This window comes from Panthera onca, chromosome B2 (assembly GCF_046562875.1).
Source record: "Panthera onca isolate mPanOnc1 chromosome B2, mPanOnc1 haplotype 2, whole genome shotgun sequence".
Lineage (NCBI taxonomy): Eukaryota > Metazoa > Chordata > Mammalia > Carnivora > Felidae > Panthera > Panthera onca.
This window is the reverse complement of record NC_138343.1, coordinates 40,439,718-40,465,362: the sequence shown is the minus strand read 5'-3', so window position 1 is coordinate 40,465,362 and position 25,645 is coordinate 40,439,718.

Below are 25,645 nucleotides of genomic sequence, written 5' to 3'. Positions count from 1 at the left end.
GCACATGGGAGAAGATGAACTGTGTTGGGAAATACAAACATACACATCCAGAAATAATACAACATGTGGAATGGTGGACAGACTCTTTCTATCTTTCAAAAGCATTAGAAGAAAGTGTGCTTTGAAAATGGGAATGACCCAACAATTTCCATACATGGAAAAACTTTTCTTAGCTGCCTTGGGGGTCTTTTTTTCTTTAGTTTCTTTTGCTTATTTATTTTGAGAGTGACAGAAAGAGAGAGAGAGAGTGCATGCATGTCGGGGAGGAGCAGAGAGAGAGGGAGAGAGAGAATCCTAAGTAGACTCTGCATTGTCAGTGCAGAGCCCAAGGTTGGGCTCGATCTTGCAAACTGTGAGGTCATGACCTGAGCTGAAATCAAGAGTTGGATGTGCAACTGACTGAGCCACCCAGGTGCCCCCTAGCTTCTAAGAATGATCCTTTTTAAAAAAATGTTTATTTATTTATTTTTGAGGGGGGGGGGGGTGGCTCATGCATGTGCATGAGTTGGGGAGGAGAAAGAGAGAGAGAGAGAATCCCAAGCAGGCTCCCTGCTGTCAGCATGGAGCCTGACTTGGGGCTTGATCTCACAAAACGTGAGATTGTGACCTGAGCTGAAATCAAGAGTCAGATGCTTAACTGACTGAGCCACCCAGGAGCCCCAAGAATGATCCTTTTTATATCTTCTTTACACTTGAGAAAACAAGAAATCTGGAGGGTGGGGTGGGGAGGATGTTTTCTTAGAGTATTGATGATTTCTTGTGAAACCAAGTTCTTTCCTGCTTCCCAAAAGGTCCTCAATGATAGATGCCTGCAATGTCTTAAAAATTGAAAGCATTTAACAGTAATATTAGTAAATTAGAAAATTTGTTGTTGTTATTTCCTGAGGAAACAATTATTTTTGCAGTAGTTAGACTCCAGAGATGGCCCCCAAGGGTCTCTCCTCTCAGGACCCATGCCTGGGAATCTAGTCTGGCCCAGATTGCCTTCAATCAGTATAGTATGGTGGAGGTGATGCTGTGCCAATTCTAGGCCCAAACTTTAGAAAAGTCTAAAAATTTCCACTTTGGACGTTTGGGAGCTCTGTGCTAACATGTATGAAGGCCAACTATTCTGCTAGAAATGGAATGTTCAGAGAGAAAGACTATGAGACAATGTGGAGAGAGAAAGAATCCCAGCTGCCCAAGTATCCCATCTGAGTCCATTCAGCCTGCCAGCCATCTCTGAGAAGGTGCCAGACATGTAGATGAGCTTATCTTGGATGTTCCTGTGCATTGGAGCCCCCAGGTACTGTAACACCAGCCGATATCACCAAGAGCAGAAGAATCACCCACCTGAGCCTAGTCAACCTACAGAATCATTAGAGATAATAAAATAATTGTTATTTATTTTTTTTAAGAGAGAGAGAGCACGAGCAGGGGAGAGGGGCAGAGAAAGAGAGAGAGAGAGAGAGAGAGACAGAGAGAGAGAGAGAGACAGAGAGTGAGAGAATCTCAAGCAGGCTCCACGCTCAGCACGGAGCCCAATGCAGGGCTCAATCCCATGACCCCGGGATCATGACCTGGGCTGAAATCAAGAGTCAGACTCTCTACCAACTGACCCACCCAGGTGCCCCAAAATGGTTGTTATTTTAAGTCCCTAAGTTGTGGGGTGGTTTGTCACATAATAATAGATAACCAAACACTTTCCATTTTCATATGTCAAACCTGACTATTTTTTGTGGGTAAACAAGGTTACCAACAATGCATATTATAGCAAAATAATTAACAACATTTATTTATCTTGCAGAATACCCAATCATAAATAAGTCTCAGACCACAGTGAAATAGCACTTTACACCCATTATGATGGCTAGAATCACAAAGACAGATAATAGCAGGTGTTGACAGGTATGTGGAGAAATCGAAACCCTTCTGCACTCCTGGTGGAATGCAAAATGGTGCAGCTGCTTCGGAACATAGTCTGGCAGTCCCTCACAGAGTTAGCATATGATCCAGCAATTCCATTACCATATACTCAGGAGCAGTGAAAACATATGTCCCCACAAAAACTTGTACAGGATTGTTCATAGCAACATTAATCATAATAGCTGAAAAGCAGAATCAACCCAACTGTCCATCAAGTGATGAATGGATAAATAACATGTGGTATTATCTATACAGTGGAGTGTTATTTGGCAATAAAAAGGAATGAAGTACTGATACGTGCTACAACATGAATGAACCTTGAAAATGTTATGGTAAATGAAAGAAGGCAGTCACAAAGACCACAAATTGTAGGATTCTATTTATATGAAATGTCCAGAAGAGGCAAATCTATAGAGGCAGGGAGTAGATTAGTGGTAGCTTAGGGCTGGAGAACAATGAAAAACGACGGCTAGTGGGTACAGAATTTGTTTTTGTGGTAATGAAAATATTCCAAAATCGCTTAGATGATTTCAAACTGTGAATAGACTAAAAACATTGAATTATACAGTTTAAATGGGTGAAGTGTATGGTATGAATTATATCTCAATAAAGGGGGAGTTTTAAAATTTTATTTTTTAAGATTTTATGTCTAAGTAATCTCTCTACACCCAATGTGGGGTTCGAACTCACTACACTGACATCAAGAGTCGCAAACTCTACCAACTGAGCCAACCAGGCACCCCAAAGGTGCTTTTTTTAAAGACAGTATTCTATAAGACTGATGTCTATTTTGTTTTGACCACTTTGGGCACCAGACTCCTGACTATCATAAGATAAGGCTAAATCAACGCAGATAGCTAACTATGATGACACTTTAATGGGCTTCTGGTTGGGGGAGTTTATAGGACCAATGTACAAAATGCAAACGGAATGTCAGTTTATTATACAATTAATATAGACTAATATTATGGTAACTATTATTTTTAATAATATTTTATTTTATTTTATTTTATTTATTATTTATTTTTTTACTTTAAAGAGAACAAGTAGGGTAGAGGGACTGATGGGGAAAGAGAATCTTAAGCAGGCTCCACACTCAGCACAGAGCCCAATGCAAGGCTTGATCCCAAGATCCTGGGATCATCACCTGAGGTGAACTCAAGAATCAGACGCTCAACTGACTGAGCCACCCAGATGCCCCTAGAGTTAATATTCTTATATTCCTCTTATCAATAAGGTGACGATCAGCATAGACACTTGATCTGAATTCTTATTTTCTCTCATGAGGTTTAACCCACTTCTTAGGATCTGTGTTCTGATTAAAAAGTGATAGTAGCTTGTCAGCATGAAGAAAGGGGAGAGGGAAATATAGCCCCCTCCTCAACTTCCCAGAAAACAAAACAGTGTTCATAACTATATTTCCAAGAACCATCAAAAGTATCTGAATTCATTATTTACATGGCCAGAAAACAGTTTGACTCTCCTGCAATAGCATGATAGCACAGTGTTCATTGTCTAATGGTTACTCTGTGGTTGACTTTCACACAGTGAAATGCTTCATATGGTTTTGAAAAAAGCATGCATGTTCTATTTGCTGTTACGTGCAGTTTTGTATATATCCATTAATTCAAGCTAAATGTTTTAGCTACTTTATTCATTTGTTTATTTTTTAAAGTGTTGTTTATTTACTTTGAGAGAGAGAGAGAGAGAGAGAGAGGAGAGAGAGAGAAAGCATGAGCAGGAGAGGGGCAGAGAGAGGAAAAGAGAGAGAGAGAGAATCCAAGCAGGCTCTTTACTGTTAGCATAGAGTCCAGTATGGGGCTCCAACTCATGAACCATGAGATCATTGCCTGAGCCAAAACCAGGAATCAGAGGCTTAACTGACTGAGCCACCCAGGTACCCCTTAGCTACTTTATTTAGAATTAAAATAATAGAATAATAAATATTTATGTATTGATAAACTGAAATCTATCAGGCCCCATGCTAGGCCCTGAGAAGCCAATCCTGAATCCTACCCCTCAGGGAACTTACAGATGACAGGTGCCTCAATACATGAGAATATATGACTTGCAATGCCAATTTGTTTTTACTTTGAATATATATTTTTAATTTATACTTTGCTATTGTTTTAATTTAAAGCTTTGCCTATCAGGTTTTGATAAAGCAATGTTAAACTCTCTCACCATGGTCATGAAGTCATCAAATCCTCCTTTAGATCTGTCAATTTTTGTTTAATATGCTTCGAGTTTCCATTGTTAGGTGCATAGTTGTTCAGGATTTTTATAACCTCCTAATGAACTCTCCTCTATCTCCTACAGGGGCCAATCTATTTTTCACACCATGTAGTGAAATTTATCCCAGATACTGTAGATTTCATCTCTAGAGGTTCAATTTGGGTCTTTTTAATAACACTCATGTCTCTACTTAACATGCTCAATCTTTCCTCCACCTTCTGGAACTTATGGGATATAGTTACAGTAGCTTAGTGTCCTTATCTGCTAATTCTGTCATCTGTGCTGTTTCTGGATGATGTGTTTCTATTAATTGACTTTTCTCCTCATTATGGATCGTTGTTTCCTGCTTCTTTGTGAGTTGAGTAAGTTTTGATTAGTTTCCAGACATTGTGTAGTTTACTTTGTTAGATGCTGGATGTTTTGTGTTTCTGTAAGTGTTCTCAAGCTTTGTTCTGGGACACAGTTAAATTACTAGGAAACAGTTGATCCTTTTAAGTATTTTTTATTTTTAAGCTTTGTTTTGTGGGATTCCAGTAGTCTTCAGTCTAGGGCTGGTTTTTCTCCACTGAGAAAAGTGCAGTATCCTGATTACTCAATGTCCCGTGAATTACAAGGTTTTCCACTTTGTCCATGGGAACCCAACTATTCCTAGCCCTGTGTCATCTCCTTGGATTGCTCTCTCTGCTCCTTTTGGGTCATTTCTACTCTGGCTTTGGGTGGCTTCCCCATACTCCTGTGCTGATGAGCACTCAGCTGAAGACCTGAGGGGGATTCTGTGCAGATCTCTGAAACTGTCTTTCTGTGTGCAATTCTCTCCTGTCCAGTACTGTGCCTGCAAATTGCAGCAGCTTTTCCTCCCTCCTTCAGACTCCCAGACTTACCACTTCAACTCAGGGAGACCACAGGTCTTCCTGGTTTCCACCTGCCTGTGCTGTGTCCCGGGAACTCTCCAGGCTCTCGAGCGAAGCAACCGTACAGCTCACCAAATTTGTTTCCTCTTTCAGGGATCCCTATCCGTGCTGCTTGATGTCCAGAGTGTGAAAAAATCACTGTTTCAAGTAGTTTTTTGGTTGTTTCAGGTGAGAGGGTCAATCTGGGTCTTGTTACTCCATCTTTGCTGGAAGCTGACGTCTAATTAATTTCTAGTAATGTTTTTTGCCTGATACTGGTATTGCCACACCAGCCATCCTCCCTATAGTATTTGCCTCCCTTGTACACTGCCATCCATTTACTTTGAACATCTTATATCTTTATGTCTCATATTTGTCTCTTTAAAAAGAACACAGTGGTTGGATTTTATCTCCTTGTCTGAGAATGTTTGTCTTTTAACAGCTGGGTTTGTTTAAATTTATTGGGACTAGTAATCTATTTGGATTTATGTCTCTGTCCTCTTTTTGTGCTTTTCCTTTATTGAGCTTTTTCTTTCTCTACATTGTTTTTATTGTATTAATAAAGTTTTTCTTACGGTCCCCTTTTTATTTCTACGAGTTTGGAAATTATGTATTCTATTTTTTACTCTTTTAAGAGTTACACTTAGCATTTTAATATGCATTTTTGACATAATAAATTACAAAATTAATTGGTATCACTATCTTCCAAAAAAATGCAAGGTCTTATAATGATTTAATTCCTTTCTCTCCTCCCCTGCATTCCACATTACTGTTGCCTAAAATGTATTTCCATCTTGTTTCTAAACCTCCACACACAAATTAGTAATTTTTTTAAAAGTTTATTTATTTTGAGAGAGAGAGAGAGAGGGAGACAGAAGGGGCAGAGAGACAGGGAAGGGAGAGAATCCCAAAGAGGTTACACACTGTCAGCATAAAGCCTGACATAGGGCTTGATCATGGTTGAGCTGAAATCAAGAGGAGGACGCTTAACGGACTGAGCCACCCAGGCACCCCCTCCAAATTAGTAACTTTTAATGGTCAATGTTTGTTACAGTTTAGATTACCAGTCTACCTGTTTGTTCACCACTGCTTCTCCTCCTTCTTCTTCTTCTTTTTTTTTTTTTAAGAAAATTAATTATTTTAATGTGATGCCCTTTTTGGTTTGTTTTGTTTCAGGAGAATTTAGTGATTCGTTACTTACATATAACACCCAATGCTCATCACAACGAGTGCCCTCTTCAATACCCATCACCCATCTAACCCATCCCCCGTGCACATCCCTCCATCAATCCTCAGTTTATTCTCTACGGTTAAGAATCTCTTATTCACCACTACTTTTTGCATCCCATCCCTTCAACTACCATCTTACTGGAGAATGTTCTTTAGGAGTTCTTTCACTGAGGGGCCGTGAGACGTGAACTCTGTCAAATGAAGTCCTTTTGCCTGTCTGAAAATGTCTTTATTTTATTTTGTACTCCGTCTAGAAACATGATTTAGCTAAATATAGACTTCTGGGTTGACAATTACTTTCCTTCTCTACACTGAAGATATTGTTTCGTTTTCTTTTCGCATTTGTCATTGCTGATGAGAAGTCTGCTCTCAGTAGTTATTGTTCTTTTGTAGACAATCTGTCTTTCCAATTTGGTTGGATTTATCTCTTCTTTGTCTATATTGTTCTGCAGGTGTGATGATGTGTCTAGGTATGGATTTGTATTTATTTATTCTGTTCAAGACCCAGTGTGCTACTCAGTTAGAAAGACTTACTGTGTTTGACACTGTCCTGTATCACCTGGATCCCTCGTCAGGACTGAAGGATCTAATCCTCCGGATACTAGAAGCTGGAGGTGCTTCTAACAGACAACATTCAGTGTCAGCCTCTCTCTGGGAATTGCTCTCAGCTGAATAGTGCTGCTTCACCCACAACTTCACACCCCTTCCTGAGTACAGCATGCATCCGATGATTGGTTGATGCAGGGATATAAAGAGGCAGCCCTCTTGTCTCAACATGGAACAATTCTAAAGGTTCATCTCAGTTTCCCTGTTCCCATGGTAGAATGATCAACTCATCCAGGTTTGCCAGGGACTCGTGTATCTGAAACCCCTCAAGTTTACATCCTGGGAAATTCCTTGATCCCGGACAAACCAGGACCGTTGGTCATCCTTCCCATGAAGCTGAGTGAAGTCTTTGTTGAGACTGCATTGCAGTTTCTCTCTCTTCCGGGTCCTGTTTTCATGCCTTCCACTGGTATTGATCCCAAAAGTAGTCCATCATAAGCCTCCTGCCTCACCAATCTCTGTCCCAATCTTCCTCCCTGGGAACATGATCTGTAACACCAATGTCTCTCTAAATTTAATTATAGAAAATTCTTAGATATTTTCTTTAAATATTGCCTTTTTGCATTCTCTATTCTTTCCTTCAGGTACATTCACTAAATACATGTTGAATGTCTTCACTCTATCCTCCATTTCTCGTAGTCACCCTTTTTAATTTTCCATCTTTCTATCTCTCTGTTACTTTCATCTTCATGTGAATCTAAACTTCTGTTTAACCCATCTATGGACTTTTCATACCTTAATAACTTCCTTCAGTTGGCTTTGAAGACACAAGCTCATCTGGTTTTCTTCCTGTATTTTGGGCTGCTCTGTTTCAGTCTTGTTTGCTGGTTCCTCTTCATCGTCCCTGCTTCTAAATGATGAAATCCCTGGGGCTCAGTTCTTAAACCTCTTCTCTTTTTTTACAATCTAAACCACTTTCCAGATGAAGTCATCAGCCTTGTGACTTTAAATACCATAGATAGGCTGATAACTTCCAAATTTATATCTCCAGCTCAGATGTCTCCCCTAAACTCCTGACCCATATATCCAGCTGCCTATGAGACATCTTCACTTGGAAGTTTGGAACTGGAGTGCCTGATCCTCATTCCCCAATCCTGCAGTTTTTTCTCAGTAATGGTAACTGTTATTATAGGTGTTCAGGCTAAAATCTTTGGATCATCTTTATCTCCTCTCTTTGTCTCACACTGTAAATACTACAAATCTTCGGGATTTTGTGTAAAAATAGATCCCGAATTTGATGACTTTTTACAATTCTCACTGTGGCCCCTGTTGGCCCCTGTTGGTCCAAGTCACTGTCATTTCTTGCCTGCATTATTACAATAGCCTCCTGATGGGTCTGCCTACACTCTCTTTTCAACATGGCAGCCTGAGTGATCCTGCCAAAATGTTAGCCCGATCCTTACCTCCCTCTGCTGACAACCCACCAATTGTCACTCAAAGTAACACCAAAGTCCTTACTGTGATCTGCAAGTCCCTGCATGATCCAACCCCTGTTACTTCCTGGGCTTACCTCCCACTGCGCTCTCTCTCTCTCTCTCTCTCTCTCTCTGTCTGTCTCTTTCTCCACTGTCACCTACACTGGGCTCCTTGCTGTTGCTTAAAAACATCGGGTATATTCCCCCTTCTTGGGCTTTTGCTCTGGCTGTTTCTTCTGTCTGGAAATTTCTTCCCTACATATCTATATGATTTGCTCTCTCACTTCTTCAGATCTTGAATAAAACTCATTTATTTGCTCAGAGAGCCTTTCCCTGATACCTTATCTAAAATGTCACCCACTCTCCTTGATGTTTTATCCCCTTCTTCCCTACTTTATTTTTTCTCCTTAGCACCTATTATCCCTACTTCATATGCTATATTTATTATCTATCTTCACAATTAAGATGTAGGCTCTGTTAGGACTAAGCTTTTTGTCTATTTTTTCACTGCAATGTTCCCAGAGCCCATGTCTGCCATATAATATGAGCTTAATAAATATCTGGTAAATGAATGAATGAGTGACTCTATTTCTCATTTCTAGAAAGTTTATTTAGTTCTTTCTTCAAATCTGCCTGTTCTTATTTAATAGTGTCCTGTTGCTTTCCATTTATAGCGACGAATAGCATGTGTTCTGGCACGAGACTGCTTGGATGCAGATCCCCACACATAGTTGTGTGAACATTGGTAAATTCCCTAACATCTCATCTGTAAAATGGAGAAAATAATAGTATCTACTTCACAGGGATTTTGTGAAGATCGAATGAATTAACATTCTGCAAACCCTCTGAACAGTGTTATGTAAGCATCAGCTATCTTTACTTTCGTCTTCATCATTTAAAATCGACTTATAATTTATGGTACCTTTTAGATTTTCTATTACTTTGACTTTTGAGGAGGGGCCAATTTTTCTGTGTCTTGCATATGCAAACTCTCTACTGATAAAGCCTAATCAGCTACTGATCACCAGGAGCAGGTCTGTAGTCTGACCACATAAGTTACCGATTCAGGTCTGCAAGGGAGGGCACTCTGGGGAAACTGGAATGTCACTCCATAAGAAGGAGGTGGGGGACATCTTTTGTAAGGTTCAGATCCCACTAAAGGATCCTGAGGATGCTAAGGGAAGTGGGCATCATTTCTGGATTGGTTGCTGTTACTGACGGGGTTATTAGGAGAAGTGCAGATTAAGGATTAGGTGCTCTCATGAGGAGGAAGTGGCTTAGCAATTGGGTGCCCCAGCAATAGAAGGGTATGGCACAGTGATCGGGGGGTTAGTAGGAAAGCAGTAGTCACTCAAAGAGTCATTATGGTATTTTATAGAAGCTGCCTGACCTTGGGAGTAACAATGTTTTCTGTTAATTGCATTTGGCTATATTAGTGCCTGTCCCCTTGCCCTTCCTTCCTAATTTGGCAGAGCTGCTGTTTTTGTTTTTTCCCCCATTCCAGCCAATTTGCACTCTTTAAATCCCAGACAAGATTTTGATCTTTCACCAAAATGGCAGGGTGTTTGCAATTTCTCGTTGTGAACTTATCTTCAGCAGGGGGTGTTTCTTCCTATGGGAATCTCTGAAGCTCTGGATAGTGGCTTATCTCCATGGAGCAGATTCAGATTTGTGTTTACAAGAATGCAAAGCATCTCAATGGCCCTAAGCCAGTTTTTATGTCAAATTTTCATGTTGGAATTTGCACCATGCAGTTAGATCAATTTAGACCTCCAGTCCTGCACATGGCCTAGGCCTAGGGTTTAGACATTTTTGCTCTGCATCTAAGAACTTTGACAAATGGTGAGCTTCTTGGCCAATTTCCAGGGACTGTGTGCAATTTTTCTATCTCCATTTCAGAGGTAAGAGTTCTTCAAGGTCTTAGATTTTATGCAGAGAGTGCAATCATGGCTTGCCACCTTCTTCTTGCCCTTTACAGGCATTAACCCCTGCCTAACTCCAGATCCAAATTCTTGTAGGCGGACTGCTGTGACATTAGTTGACCTGATGGATGCTCTACCTTTGATGGCTTGCTTTATTCCTAGCATGTGGGCATTTCCCTTTTACTTTTTTCAAGCTTTTTTACTTAAATATAAATTTCAATTGTATTTTATTCAGCATCTTTTATGTATTTGTAATAGAACTGAGCCCACCTCCATATTAGCTCAGCTCACTCTAACGATGCTAAGATGTCAGTGTTTGTCTGGAGTTACACTTGGCTCTAAATCTCAGAGTCTATGCTTATTTTTTGTATGACTGTGGTAAACTCTCTAAGCTTCCATATTTTATGTATAAAATGGGAATAATAATAAGACATGCCTATAAATGAGGTGATAGACACAAAATACATACATAAGAATTCAGATAACACTGTTAATACTATCAATATAGAAAATTTTAAAAATAGGCACTCCTGGGTGGCTCAGTTGGTTGTGTCCAACTCCTGATTTTGGCTCAGGTCATGCTCTTATGGTCATGAGATTGAGCTCCACACTGGGCATGGAACCTGCTTAAGATTCTCTCTTCTCCCTCTGCCCCTCTCCCCCTGCTCACACACAGTCTCTCTCTCTCTCAAAAAAAAAAAAAAAAAAAAAAAAAAAAAAAAAAAAAAGGAAAGGAAATAAAGAAAACTAAAAAAATAAAAGGACAAGAAAGAAAATGGTGTGTGCCTTTCCATGGCAAGGCCTACCTCTCATCAACTATATTTCAATAATAAAAAATTCTTTAAAAAGATCTACCTCCTAAAACCAAAAAGCCTACCTCTGTCCATTTTTTGACATATTTACGTATTTTGAGCATAGAACATTTGCTTTTTTTTTCCTTTTTGACAAAAAGCTTTTGATTTCCTCGAGGGTTCTAGAAAATGCCTCCCTATAGTTATTCTGCCCAGGATATGGCTTACGTCTTTGGCTGCTGGTGGTGGTAGCAGACATCCCTTTTAATACGAGAGCTCTGTCCAACTACCTCTGTGTTTTGTGTTTTATGACTTGTGCCCATGGGTTAGTGGTTTTCTGCTTCTTCAGTGGAAGAAAAATGTTCTCTTTGGTGTCTTTTGAAGCAGAAACCTTTCCCCTCACCCCCCACCACATACGCCCACTCCAACCAGGCAGAAACACCAAGGCCATAACACTTCTTTTGCAACACCATTGGTTTAAAGTTAGGATTAACTTCAGCAGTCCAAGGCCATGAGAGTTAGATGTATATTTAAATTTCCTTACACATTTCTGCTTTGGGAAATCTGACATTTTTACTAAATAGTTGTACCTGGCTTTCAACTCTCATTTCTCTAGCAAAGATAAATGAGTTGTCTCTATACCTACTGTTTTTACCACCACCTTGCCCTTTCCAGGAAGTTCAATAACTGTTTGATGTATGTAATATACCCTGTACCTCAGGAATTCTGGATTCATGTATTATGATTAGATGAAAAAGCAATATGAAGGTGTTTCTTGGTATTTGGTAGGCTCGCAATGAGTAAGTGGTATGCATTGAATGCATCTCCAGCTTCTATATCCTGATGTCATCTAAGGTAGACTTTTTAAAAAGCAAATTATAATTCCCTATTATATTTGTTTTTAGAGGCTGTCATATACATAATGTATACTATATATACATATAGTACTGGCCTGCCAGTCTGAGCGTGTGTTCCTATTTTTCAGATGAGACAGTGTAAGCTCTAGGCAGCCTGGAGTGATTTATACTCTACACTCGTGGCCCTTCCCTACCAGAAGGCCGCCTGCTCTGTGTGGCTTCTTCTTATACCCATGATGATGTTCATGACTGGCCTTGTGCATGAGAATGAAGTTCCAGGGGCCTTGGAGAAAATTGCACTATCCCCCCTCCTCCTTTCATGTCAAATATTGCAGATAGACCCACTCAGTTCCATTTCAACTCCCTCGTAATATGCCTTGCTAAATGCTTCAGCTACAAAATGAAAGGCTCCATATTTTCCAGAGTCCTGGGGAAGCGGAGTTCCAAGCCTGTCAAGGAAACACACTGGGGTGTTTGAAAGTCAGGAACAGGTAGAGGCCATGCCTCTGCGGGTTTGGTCATTTCTGCCGGCTTGCGTGCAGTAGAGATGAGTTGGGTTCTTCCGGGAAAGTGACAGAAGTCCCAGTGTCTGGTTTTTAGCTTTGTGGGTGCCCGTATGTGGTGGTGCTGATGACACCGGCTTCATCTTTGGCCCTCCATGGTGTTCATGCCCACACAACGACCTCCCTCAGAGCTCAGCTACCAGGCCCCGTGGAGGTTAATGCGTGCCCGGCCAGAATGCGAGGGGGTTGCTCTGATCTTCCCTAACGGGGCACACACAGGCATCACTGTAGATGACCAGTGGGGAGAACTGGTTTACAGAGGGCTCACCGTAGATGACTAGTGGGGAGCCTCTGGTGCACAGATGGAACCACTTTAGATAACTACCTTTCGCTTCCCCACAGTGATCCCCTCGCCCTATAAAACCTGTGGGTTAAGGTCCAGGTGGGGGTGGAGAAATTGCTGCATGGCACCTGGATCTTCTGTCTGCCCGACCTCCACCCCGCCGCCATCAGTAAGTTACTCTGAATAAAACTGTGTAAATGGTGTGGCGTGCCTTACCTCGTTTTACTATCTGGAAGGGCCTTCTCAGTCTGGAGGGTTCTTTACTGTCCCTCTTCCACCTTCTTTCCTTCTTTCTTTCTATTTACTTATTTACTTATTTACTTATTTATTTTGGAGAGAGAGAGAGAGACAGAAACAGAGTGCGAGTGGGAGAAGGGGAGAGGGAGAGGGAGACACAGAATCCAAAGCAGACTCCAGTCTCTGAGCTGTTAGCACAGAGCCCATTGCGGGGCTTGAACCCACGAACCCCGAGATCATGACCCGATCCAAAGGCGGATGCTCAACTGACTGAGCCACCCAGGCACCCCATGCCTCTTCCACCTTCTAACACAGGAGCAAAGTGGTCCTAGAGCTTCTGAATTCTCTAAATTACTAGGATTGACAGTAACAGCTCCCTTGTGGGCCACTTCTACCATCGTGTTCTTGGGAATCATTCCTGGAAGGTCTTCTGACACCCTTCAAGCAATTTTGCAAGCACCTAACTCCCTTGTTAAAGGGTTGTTTAAACTAGCCAAAGTAGTTTCTGTTATTTGCAGATGGACCCTGACTGATAGACCCTATAAATGTCTCCTCCTTTCACACCCCCACATTCCCTCAGCCAAGGCTGGTGGCTATAGTTCTTGCTGGAAAGTGTACTCCATTTGTTTCAGTCTTTGAATCTTATAAAAGCTTACCGAGCCTGGGAATATACAATCCACCGCAGGATATTCTCAACCAAATATAGCTCAGAAGAAGATATGCAGAAGATTTCTCCTGGTAGAAGATTTTGAATGGAGGAAAAGAAAGAAAAAAAAAGTAGGGAAAGAAGGGAGAAAGATAGAGAAAGAAAGTGGGAGGGGAGGGAAGGAGGGAGAGAGAGATAGAGAAAGGAAGGAAGGAAGTGAGGGCGGAAGAAAGGAAGGAAGAAAGAAAGGAAGGAAGAAAAATAAAGAAGGAAAGAAGTGGGGGGAGCAAGGAAACAAGGAAGGAAGGAAGGACGAGACTACAGGTATGTAAGCCACCTTTGGAGAGGAGTTGCCACTGAGTGCAGAGAACCAGATGCTGAGCCAGAAGATAAATTTGCCCCCTTCACACTTTCACCCCATCCACCCCCAACCCAGCTTCTCCTGATGATGAGGGGCTTGTTTTTAGCAGTGTGACCATCAGGAAAACCAAGGAACTGAGAAAGGGCTGGAGAAATCCCCATATCCCCACATCCCCCTTGCCTGAGTCTGTATTCATGATGCAAATTTCCCAGAATGCTCTGTTTACCAAATAAAGAGTTGGTTGTGAGATCTCAAGAGAAATCCATGACATTACATTTGTACCCATCCTAAGTACTCTTTCAGGAGAAGATTTTTTTTTTTAATTTAAAAGTAAAATGTAGTTATTTTTATTTAGGACAGTTCCCCATTTTGAACACATTTACTTTTTTTTTCTTCCCCCATTTACAGCCTATTTCCTGAAAAATGTTGAGCAGATTTAAGTGTCTAATATCTCCCGCGCTGCCTTATGATTCATCCATTTATTGTCTGTTAAAATATCAGCCTCAAGAAACTGGTTTCGATGGGAATGTTCATCTGGATTTTCTCTCCTGATTTACTTCAAGGATGACACTAGACTGAATTAAAAGATTAAAAAGTCAACATTGTGCTGAATCCCTCGAATGACAAAGAGGCCCTGTAAGAACCACGAGACCACAGCTAGCGTCACTTGTCCTACGAAACAGGGTCATATATTAATAGAATTTGTAACCATAAGGGGCCTTAGATCTGTCACCTCATTTCACAGAGGAAGAAACTGGGCCTCCAGAAGGGAAATGACTAACCCAAGCTCACACCTTCAGCCAGTGCCAGAGCAAGTACTAGAATTCACGTCTCCTGAGATTCACCCTTGGCTGTCCTCCCACTCCAGGCTGATTTTCAAGTGCATTCTTTTGATCTGTCTTCCCCTTCCGGCTCTCCAATGTCCTTCCCGGCACATACAGTAGGTGGCCTGGTGGCGAATGCACAGGGCTTTTGTTTTAAGAAGTATATAGGAAGAAGAATTTGATCTAATTAAAGGTCATCCCAGGGAGATTAATGAGGTACAAAAAGGGCCTCATCCAAAGGAGCTGTCCTCTAAAAGGTCAATGGCAATTACCTTTCCAAAGTGATCATCAGGAAGCAGCGCCCGTATAATTTTTCAATCATGTACCTTTAAGATTTGTACCAGGAGGGGCACCTGAGTGGCTCAGTTGGTTGAGGGGTTGAGTGTCTGACTTTGGCTCAGGTCCTGGTCTCATGGTTCATGGGTTCAAGCCCTGCCTCGAGCTCTGTGCTGATAGCTGAGAGCCTGGAGCCTGCTTCAGATTCTGTGTGTGTGTCTCTCTCTGCCCCTCCCCTGCTTGTGCTCTCTCTCTCTCTCTCTCTCTCAGAAATAATAAATGAATAAACTTAAAAAAAAAAAAGCTTTATATCTATAGAGTGTGTATGGGTCTGCATGATGACCCGAATCATGGTTGACTTGAACAGCGAGTTGCTAAAGGTCCATGATCACACGATAGTACCCTTCTTCTTGTGTAATTATTTAAATTATGAAAGTAACATAAGCACATTACAGGTCTTTGGAAAATTTAGGAAAGAAAAAAATATAATCGCAATTCCACCATCCATCACGTTATCATTATTATTTTGAATATTTCCTTTCTGTCTTTTTTATAGAAGTGTTTTTGTACAGTTTTACACTTTTCCTCGTTTCTGTAGTGTACTTACAAACTTGTACGCTGCTTTCCCCCGTGGCATTATATCCCAAATACTTTTTGTGTTAATACATCATCTTTGTGAGCATCATGTTCAATGGCTATAAAACATTCCACCTTGCGAAGGTCCCATAAAGTGTCTGTGATCTGCTGCAAGATCCACGGACATTATTCCAGGGAATCCCAGAGAATGTGGAACGTTATTCCACTTTCAAAGACAGCGATGGCATTTGTTTGAATTCCAAAAGGTAGAAAGCATCTCAATTAGTTATGCAAAACATTTGTCCTTTAACACTGAGCGGTGAGAGAATGTCTGGGCGTGTGTGGGGATAGAGTGCACAGACAGGGTTAGTGGAGACCATGCAGCAGTCCCCCAGTCCTTATCCCGCTCCATACAACACCATGGTCTCCATACAACACCATCCCGCTCCATACAACACCATGGGCTCTAATACCTAAGAAACCTATTGGGCAGGCAATTATAAATTGTTTTTATTCCTATTGCATTATTCAATCTATGCTCGTAATGGATTACAGGCCAACAGAAAGAATAAAGAATACTGTTATTACAATACAATAAGTGAATGAGAAGCGTTAAAAATATAATTCTATCCTGGGGGCAGTTGGTTAAGTTTCCAACTTTGGCTCAGGTCACGATCTCGTGGTCCGCGAGTTCGAGCCCTGCATGGGGCTCTGTGCTGACAGCTCAGAGCCTGGAGCCTGCTTCGGATTCTGTGTCTCCCTGTCTCTCTGCCCCTCCCCTGCCATGCTCTGTCTCTCTCTCGCTCTCAAAAATAAATAAATATAAAATTAAAAAAATATATATATAATTCTATACTGATACATGCTACCTTTTCAAGGTGCACCTCGAAAACATACTAACCGAAAGAGGCCACGTGCAAAAGGCCACATACTGTCTGATTCCATTTATGTGAGATATTCAGAATAAGCAAATCAGATCAGTGGCTGCAGGGGCCAGGAGGGAGGAGAATGAGGGGTGACTGCTTGATGGGGTGGGGTTTCCTTTTGGGGTGATGAAACTATTCTGAAATCAGATAGTGGTAGTTGTGGTGATGGTAGCACAACATTGTGAATGTACTAAACGTCATTAAGGGTATATTTTGTTACATGTATTTTGCTGAAATAAGAGATTATAATTCTAAAATTTTTTCCGTGAAATAGCTCTTGCCAGATATGCAAGTTGTATTTACTTCATAAGTCTAATAACATGAATTTAAACATCAAAATATACCTGAGACTTTAAAGTCTGTGTTAAAAGTGGGAAGGACGTCTGGCTGGTTCTTTCAGGGGGAGTGTGTGACTCTTGATATCGGGGTTGTTGAGTTTGTGCCCCACTTTGGGTGTAGAGATTACTTAAAAATGAAATCTCAAATAAAATAAAAGTGAGGAGTAATTATTTACTAGCAATAATGACTATCTGCATTCAACTTCCATTTCCAAATGTGTTTGTAGACAAATACTTGCAAATGAGAGTTTAAAGTGTCCCTCACCTCTTCATGGAAACAGAATATGAAAATTATAAAAAGAAAAGAGTTTATATTTTAAGTTAAAATGCAAGAATTCTCAACACTAGGTGATGAAAACAATTTTTACCCATTTTAATGCCATGCCATGTAGATTCTTTCAAGCTATGTGAAATATAGATTTTGTCCATAAACATATTTAGCAATTCCATTTCAAAATATATAACAAAAATTATGCTTTTTAATATAATTTAAAATGTAACTATGTAATTATTTTAAAGTATGTGTCACATGTTAATAGGAAGTTACACTTTGTCTTAACATGGATATTAAAGACCCTTGTATTAAAACAATCTTTATCATCGGTTTTAATATTATTTCATTAAAAAGAAAATATTTTACAAAAAGCTTTTAAACTACATCAATGAGCTTATATTTATAAATGTAACATTTTATTTATTTTTTTATATTTTATTTTTAAGCCATCTCTACACCCAAAGTGGGGCTCAAATTCATGCCCCCAAGGTCAAGAGTCAGATGCTTCACTGACTGAACCAGCCAGGCGCCCCTAAATGTAATATTTTAAAATACTTTTGAAGTTCTTAGAACTGGCTCATTTTAAGCACTATGTGTGCTTATTAAATAAAAATAATACAATTACAAAATGATTTTTTAAATGCTATGAATTTTATGAGATTATTGTATGAGTGGACAAAGGAAACTTACAAAGTAAAATGTATAGAAATATATATCCATATATTTAAATCTAAATATATAAATTGATATAAATATATGTATTTAAAAATTTTTAATGTTTATTTTTGAGAGAGGGAGAGCTACAGAGTGTGAGTGAGGGAGGGTCAGAGAGAGAGAGAGGGGGAGACACAGAATCCGAAGCAGGCTCAGACATCAGCATAGATCCCGACGTGGGGCTAGAACTCACAAACCGTGAGATCATGACCTGAGCTGAAGTCAGAAGCTTTAACCCACTGAGCCACCCAGGTGCCCCTAAATCTATATAAATATAGGTGTATCTACAGGAAAAGGCAGATTTATGTAATGATTTCCTCATTGTTGGCTGTTTGGGTTCCTGCCGATGTCTTGCTTTAACAAGAATTACTATGATGAACATTTTTCAAGCATAAAGTTCTATAGTTTGTTATTTTCTTGAGGTATATTTACAGAATTAGGGTTATTAGCCCACATGTCAGGATAACATGTATTACTTTTTTTTTTTTTTAAACGTTTATTTTATTTTTGAGAGAGAGAGAGAGAGAGAGACAGAGCATGAAAAGGGGAGGGGCAGAGAGAGAGGGAGACACAGAATCTGAAACAGGCTCCAGGCTCTGAGCTGTCAGCACAGAGCCCGACACGGGGCTCGAACTCACGGACTGTGAGATCATGACCTGAGCCGAAGTTGGACGCTTAACCGACCAAGCCACCCAGGCACCCCTATTACTTTTGACATATGTCATCGTTGCTAACCTTCTCTGTGTGGCACTTACCATAAGGAAAAATAAAATGTCCCAACTCATTCAGTCCTTTGTACCAACCTTATTTTTTTTGGTCCTCATAATAACTCTGTAGGGTAGGAGGTATTATCATTCCCATTTTCTAGATGAGTAAACTGAGACTTGAAAAGTTAAATCATTACTATTTGATATCTAAGAGGTCATACTGAATTTCAACTGCAGGGTAAATTTCTTGTCTTGTGTGGTAAATTTCTTTCTCTTGGCTGAAGAGGGCAGGGAGGGGGTGGTGGTCAACTTATTGTCATCTACAAAGGAAATGGAAAAGGCTTCTATCATGGAACTGACCATGGAAAGATGGAAAATGGGTTGGAGAGGGGACCAAGGATGATTGGTAAGGTTACACGGTATATTCATTTCCTAGCACTGCTGGAATGAATGGCCATGAATGGGGTGCCTTAAAACAACAACAATTTTTTCTTGCAGAGTTCTGGAGGCTACAAGTCTGAAATCAAGGTCATGCTCCCTCTGAAGCCTCGGGGTGAGGAATCTTTCCTTGCCGCTTAGTTTCTGGTAATTGCTGGCAATCTTTGCTATTCCTTGGCTTATAGATATATCCCTCTAATCTTGGTGCCTGCCTTCACATGGCCTTCTCCATGGGTTTGTGTCTTTGCATCCAAATTTTCCTTTTCTTAAAGGATACCAGTCGTATTGGATTTATTTACCCTAACCAGGGATGGCCTCATTTTATCTTGACTACATCTACATTTGGGCCCTATTTCCAAACAAGGTCATATTCACAGGTTTGGGGTAAACGTGGACTTGGCGGGGGGGTGGGGGACACTACTCAATCCAGTACTCAATCCAGGTAGGAGGAGACTGATAGTTCTGTCCCTCACCGCTTCCCACTTTGTGTCACATAGCAGTTAGCAGACCTATCTGCCCCTGAATACTGGAAAGAGACCTTTGGGTATAAGGGACAAGGTAGCATCTTGGGAGGCTGCTGATACACAGAAATCGACAGCAGCTCCACACACAGAAGGTCAGACACAGGTGCATCCCCATTTTTCTCCTTAGCAGTTGCTGAAAGTGGGTTTCAGTAAACAGCTCCCATAGTCAGGATAACAGTGAATCTCAAAGGAAAAGATGTGCACAAGGCATACATTACTAACACATCATCAAAGAGAAGTACAAAACGCAACACATGACTGATACCTAGGAAACAGTTACTAGAAGTCACAGAGGCGATTTTAAGGGAAATAGAATTAAAGTCTTCACAGGGGTATGAGACGTAATTGAATCCATGAGACATAAAGGAAGTTATGAAAAGGGACCAAGTATCAAGGACCCAAGGGCCAAGAATCAAGATCCTGGAAATGAAATGTATTCAGAAGAAGGGGAAATAGCAGAATGAATACAGACGAAGTGCTATTTAGTGAGCTAGGAATGACAGCCAACGGATTCTCCCAGAGCTCAGTAGAAGGGATGAAAAGTATGAAAGTAATGTTTAGAAACATGGAGAATAGAGCCAGAACCTCCAAAACCTGGTCATATATGTTCCAGAAGGAAAAAAAAAAGAGAGAGAGAAGATGAAAAGGAAGAAAAACTCAAAATATAATAAAAGAAAATTTTCCAGAGTTGAATAAAGACACAAGTCTTCAGGTTGGGAACTGAGTAGGATGAATAAGAAATGACTACACCTTTTAAAAAAAAAAAGAAGGAAGAGAGGGAGGAAGGAAGGAAGGAAGGAAGAAAGAAAGAAAAAGAAAGAAAGAAGAAAGCAAGCAATGACTACATCTAGATATACAGAGTGAAATTTTAAAGCAATAAGCATAAAGAGAATCCCTAAAAACATCCAAAGATTCTTTACTTGTTTATTTAAAATTTTTTAAAGGGTTGGGGCACCAGCGTAGCTCAGTGGATTAAGCATCTGACTCTTGATATTGGCTCAGGTCATGATCTCACAGTTTGTGAGTTCCAACCCCACATTGGGCTCAGGGCTAACAGTGCAGAGCCTGCTTGGGATTCTCTCTCTCTTCCCCTCCCTGCTCGTGCTGTCTCTCTCTCTCTCTCTCTCTCTCTTTCTCTCAGAATAAATTAATAAACATAAAAAATTTTAAGGTTTATTTATTTTTGAGAGAGAGCAAGAGAAAGTGCATCCATATGCAAACAGGCTTGAACCTACGAACTGTGAGATCATGACCTGAGCCGAAATCAAGAGTTGGATGCTCTAGTGACTCAGCCACCCAGGCACTCTTTCTTTCTTTCTTTCTTTCTTTCTTTCTTTCTTTCTTTCTTTCTTTCTTTTTTTTCGAGAGAGAGTATGAGCGAGGAAGAAAGGTAGAGGGAGAGAGAGACAGAATCAATCTTAAGCTGAGAGTGGAGCCCAACTCAGTGCTTGATCTCACGACCCTGGGATCATGACCTGAACCAAAATCAAGAGTTGGATGCTCAACTGGCTGAGCCACCCAGTCACCCCCAAAGATTCTTAAAAAGCATTTCTACAAAGACTGATGTCAGAAATGTCAGTGGAAGCATGTTGAAAACAAGAAGACAATAGAAACACATCTTCAAATTTTTGAGAGGAAAATGATTACAAATCTAGAATCCTATACTTACCTATTATTCAGGTGTGAATGTAAAATAAATACATTTATAGATATTCAAGGACTCAGAAAAATTACCATCCACAAACAATTAATAGAGGATGTACTTACCTAGCAAAAAATTTTAATTTAAATGTAATCCCACAGAGACACTTATTGTAAAATCCATATAACTGAGGGTAACCACTGGAAGAAATAAGCAGATACAAATTCCAAAATTTAAAGGCAAAATAGGAAAAAGAAAATTCAATAAATTTTACAAAAGACAAAAGGAAACAACAAAAACCAGAGTAAGTAGAAAAGGCAAAATGAGATGGGAGCTCAGATGTGTCACTATCACATTCAATGTGATTGGGTGAAGTTCATGGATGAAAAGAGAATCTTATATTGGATTTTTAAAAATCTAGTTATTACAAGAGATACCTGTAAAATAAAATCACCTATGCATGTTGAAAACAAAGTGATGGAAAAAAATATTCAAAGAATTGAATGGAAATAAACTCTGTGTGAGTACGTTTAAAGTAAATAAAATAAGGGTGCCTGAGTGGCTCAGTTGGTTAAAGAGTCAGACTTTGGCTCAGGTCATGGTCTCACAGCTTGTGGGTTTGAGCCCTGTGCCCAGTTCTGTGCTGACAGTTCAGAGCCTAGAGCCTGCTTCAGATTCTGTCTCCCTCTCTCTCTCTCTGCCCCTCCCCAACTCATGCTCTTTCTCTCCTTCAAAAATAAATGAGCATTGGGGCGCCTGGGTGGCTCAGTCGGTTAAGCGGCCGACTTCCTCTCAGGTCATGATCTCGCGGTCCGTGAGTTCGAGCCCCGCGTCGGGCTCTGTGCTGACGGCTCAGAGCCTGGAGCCTGTTTCAGATTCTGTGTCTCCCTCTCTCTCTCTCTGACCTTCCCCCATTCATGCTCTGTCTCTCTCTGTCTCAAAAATGAATAAACGCTAAAAAAAAAAAATAAAAAAAAATAAATGAGCATAAAAAAAACTTTAAAGCAAATAAAATAGAATTCACAGAAAGCCTAGAAAACAGATCCACCCACTAGAAGTGAGCATCCCTGGTACCCCAATAGTGGTCTCTAAACATCATTTCCCAATAAAAGAAATCAGGGATCGCTTGAGAAAAGGCTGATTCCAGGTCAGGGGCAGGAAATGTACAAGATGAACCTGGAACAAGTTGTCCAATCAGAGGCAAGAAAGCTAAAAACTAAAGTGTCAAAACCACTTAGGTTTTGACTTAAAGGGGCTCCTACTGGCAAATCTGCATTAATAAAAATAATACGTGCACTGGATTAAAACACTTCAAATATAAGTTTATCAGTATGTGATAATTAAAGTAAACAATTCTTATTGGCTGCTTTCTACAAGAAATAGGAGACGATGAAGAAATTAAACAACACCATAGGGATAAAATGAACAAAATCCAAATGGTAGGAGCTTCTACAGAACCAATGACTTAGTTCTTTCAACAAATAAATTCTTAGGCAAAAAGAAAAGTGTGGGTGGGGTGGGGATAGGGGTATCTATAGATGAAAAGAGACCTAAGGGACAGATCGCCCAACTACATTTTTGGACTTAGATGGATCTTAATACAAACAAATATACTTTTAAAATATTTATGAGACATGCAGGGAAACTTGAGCCTTGGTTAGATATTTAATGATATTATCATGGTAATGTTTTAAAAAGTGTTCTGGGGTACCTGGGTGGCTCAGTTAAGCGTCCTACTCTTGATTTCGGCTCAGGTTATGATCTCTCAGTTGGTGGGATTGAGCCTCGCATTGGGCTCTGTGCTGACAGCATGGAGTCTGCTTGAGATTCTCTCTCTCTGTCCTCTCCCCACTCATTCTTTCTCTCTCTCTCAAAAGAAATAAACTTTAAAAACATATATAAAAAGAATTCTTATATTTTATTTTATATTACAAATTTTTTTAATATTTATTTTTGAGAGAGAGAGAGAGAGAGACAGAGCGTGAGTGGAGGAGGGGCAGAGAGAGGGAGACACAAAATCCGAAGCAGGCTTCAGGCTCTGAGCTGTCGGCACAGAGCCTGATGCGGGGCTTCAACCCATGAACTGTGAGATCATGACCTGAACTGAAGTCGGACGCTCAACCAACTGAGCCACACAAGCGCCCTAAGAATTCTTATATTTTAGAGACACATGCTGAAGTATTTACAGATGGAATGTTATATCAGGGATTTGCTTCAAAATGATTATTGCTACGAGTCATTTTTAGCTATGAGTTGGTAAGTGGGGGGTTATGTTATCTCTTGCATTTTCAAAAAACTTTTTAAAGTTAAAAAAAACAAGACAATAAGCCTGAAAGTTTTATGGGTACTATAAAACTTTCCAACAAAAAAGATAATTTCTATGTTATAGACTTTATTCTAGTGTTGGAAAGGTATCCAACTCATTCTGTAAGACCAGCAAAGCATGGATGCCAAAACTGAAAAAAATGAACTGCACTTGGAACATAGATGCAAAAATCCTATCTAAATTTCAGCAAAACAAATACAACAGTGTATCAAGGGAATCTATCATGACAATAGGTTAATTGCAGAAGTCCACAAATCTAACTTCAACTTGGAAAGTTTATATAACTGACTACATTTACAGATGAAAGCATCTGATTTATATCAATAAATGCAAAATAATTGATCACATTTCACATCTGTTAAGGATTGAAAAAAATCCTCTAGGCAGCTAGCACTATAGGTGGGAATTTTCTTATCTTAATAAAAGGACCTACCCAAAACCTACAGCTGTCATAATACTTAGAGGTGATGTTAGAGGTCATCCTGTTAAGTCAGGGATAGGACAGGGATGCTGGCTTTCATGCTACCATAAAATGTTACACCGGGAGAGCTAGTCAATGCAATAAAATAAGAAAAATGAATAGGAAACCTATAAATGAGGATGTTTTCATCTACAAATACTAACAGAAAACCTAATTTGAAATAACTTATAAAACAAATTTTATTATCTCACGTAATAAGAAATACTGAAGTAGGCAGTCTCCAGAGTTGGCTAATTCAGTGGCATACTGACATCATGAGGGACCCAGGCTCTTTCTATTTTTAACTCTACCATATCCAGGAGATCAGATATATAAGTCTCTCAAACCTGCCCCTCCCAACGCAACAACATGGCTCCCATACTACCAAGCCTCCTATGTAGAAGTGATGTCTTCCTGCTTGTGTCTTCTCAAGAGTGAGGAAATGTGGGCCAGAAGTGCTTCAGGATGTTTTGTCGCATCTCATTGGTGAGAACGAGCTCATCTACCCATCCCAGAACTGTGGAATAGAGCTCCCAGTCTGCCCATGATGGGCATGTAGTGGGAGAAAGAAAGAAAACCTTCAGGTGCCTGGGTGGCTCAATTGATTGAGCTTCTGACTCTTGATTGCAGCGCAGGTCATGATCCCAGAGTTGTGGGACGGAGCCCCATGTTGGGCCGTGCACTGCGTGTGGAGCCTGCTTGGGATTCTCTCTCTTTCCTTCTGCTCCTCTCTCCCACTCGCACGTGAGCTCTTTCTCTCTCAAAACAAGCAGACAGACAGACAGGCAGGCAGGCAGACAATCCGGGCAGTTAGACCACTGAGATTCTGGTGTGTTTGTTACTGCAACATAACCAAACCCATCCTGACTTGATTAATGAAATCGTGTTAATCAGCATCTCTATCCTCCTCTTTAACAGTAAGTCTAGTCACTTCCTTCCAGACTGATATGCTGACCTCCATGCCCTCCTTCTCTCTGTAGTTGAGCACTTTTACTCATTTCTTTTAAATATTTCCCATATTCTTTAAGCAGATCCAAACAAATAGGAATATATACATATTTACCCCCTTTCTTGCAAATAAAGCAGAAAATTATAAATAAAGCTCGGTACCTTCCTTTTGTGACTTAAAGTAGATCTTAAAGATCTTTCCCATCTGTACATAAAAAAATTCCTATTTTTTTTGTAGCCATATTGTGTTCCATTGTGTGAAGAGGGCATAGTTTAGTTAAGCTGTTCCTTATTGATAGGCACTTGTTTCCCTTCCTTTATCATTGCAGACAATCACGCAGCAATGAATTACCCTGTACATACATCATTTTGTCAGTGAGTAGGAGAACATATAAAATCTCCAGAAGTGAAACTGCCAGGTCAAAGGGTAAATGCATTGTAAATTTGGGAAATAGTGCCAGTTGCCTTCTATTAGGGTTGTACTGTTTTTCACAACTACTGCTAACATAGGAGATGAGCTGGTTCCCTGCAGCCTTGCTAACAGAAACTGCAGTACAATTTTGGGGTTTTTCCTAATTTAATAATTACCTCAATTTAGTTTCAATTTGCATTTTTCTTATTATGAGTTCTAAGGAAAGTTTACTTTCTTTTTATATGCGTAAGGGCCATTTGTCTACCTTGTTCTGTGAACTTTCGGTTTCCTGTACTTTGCTCATTTCTCTTTGAAAGTA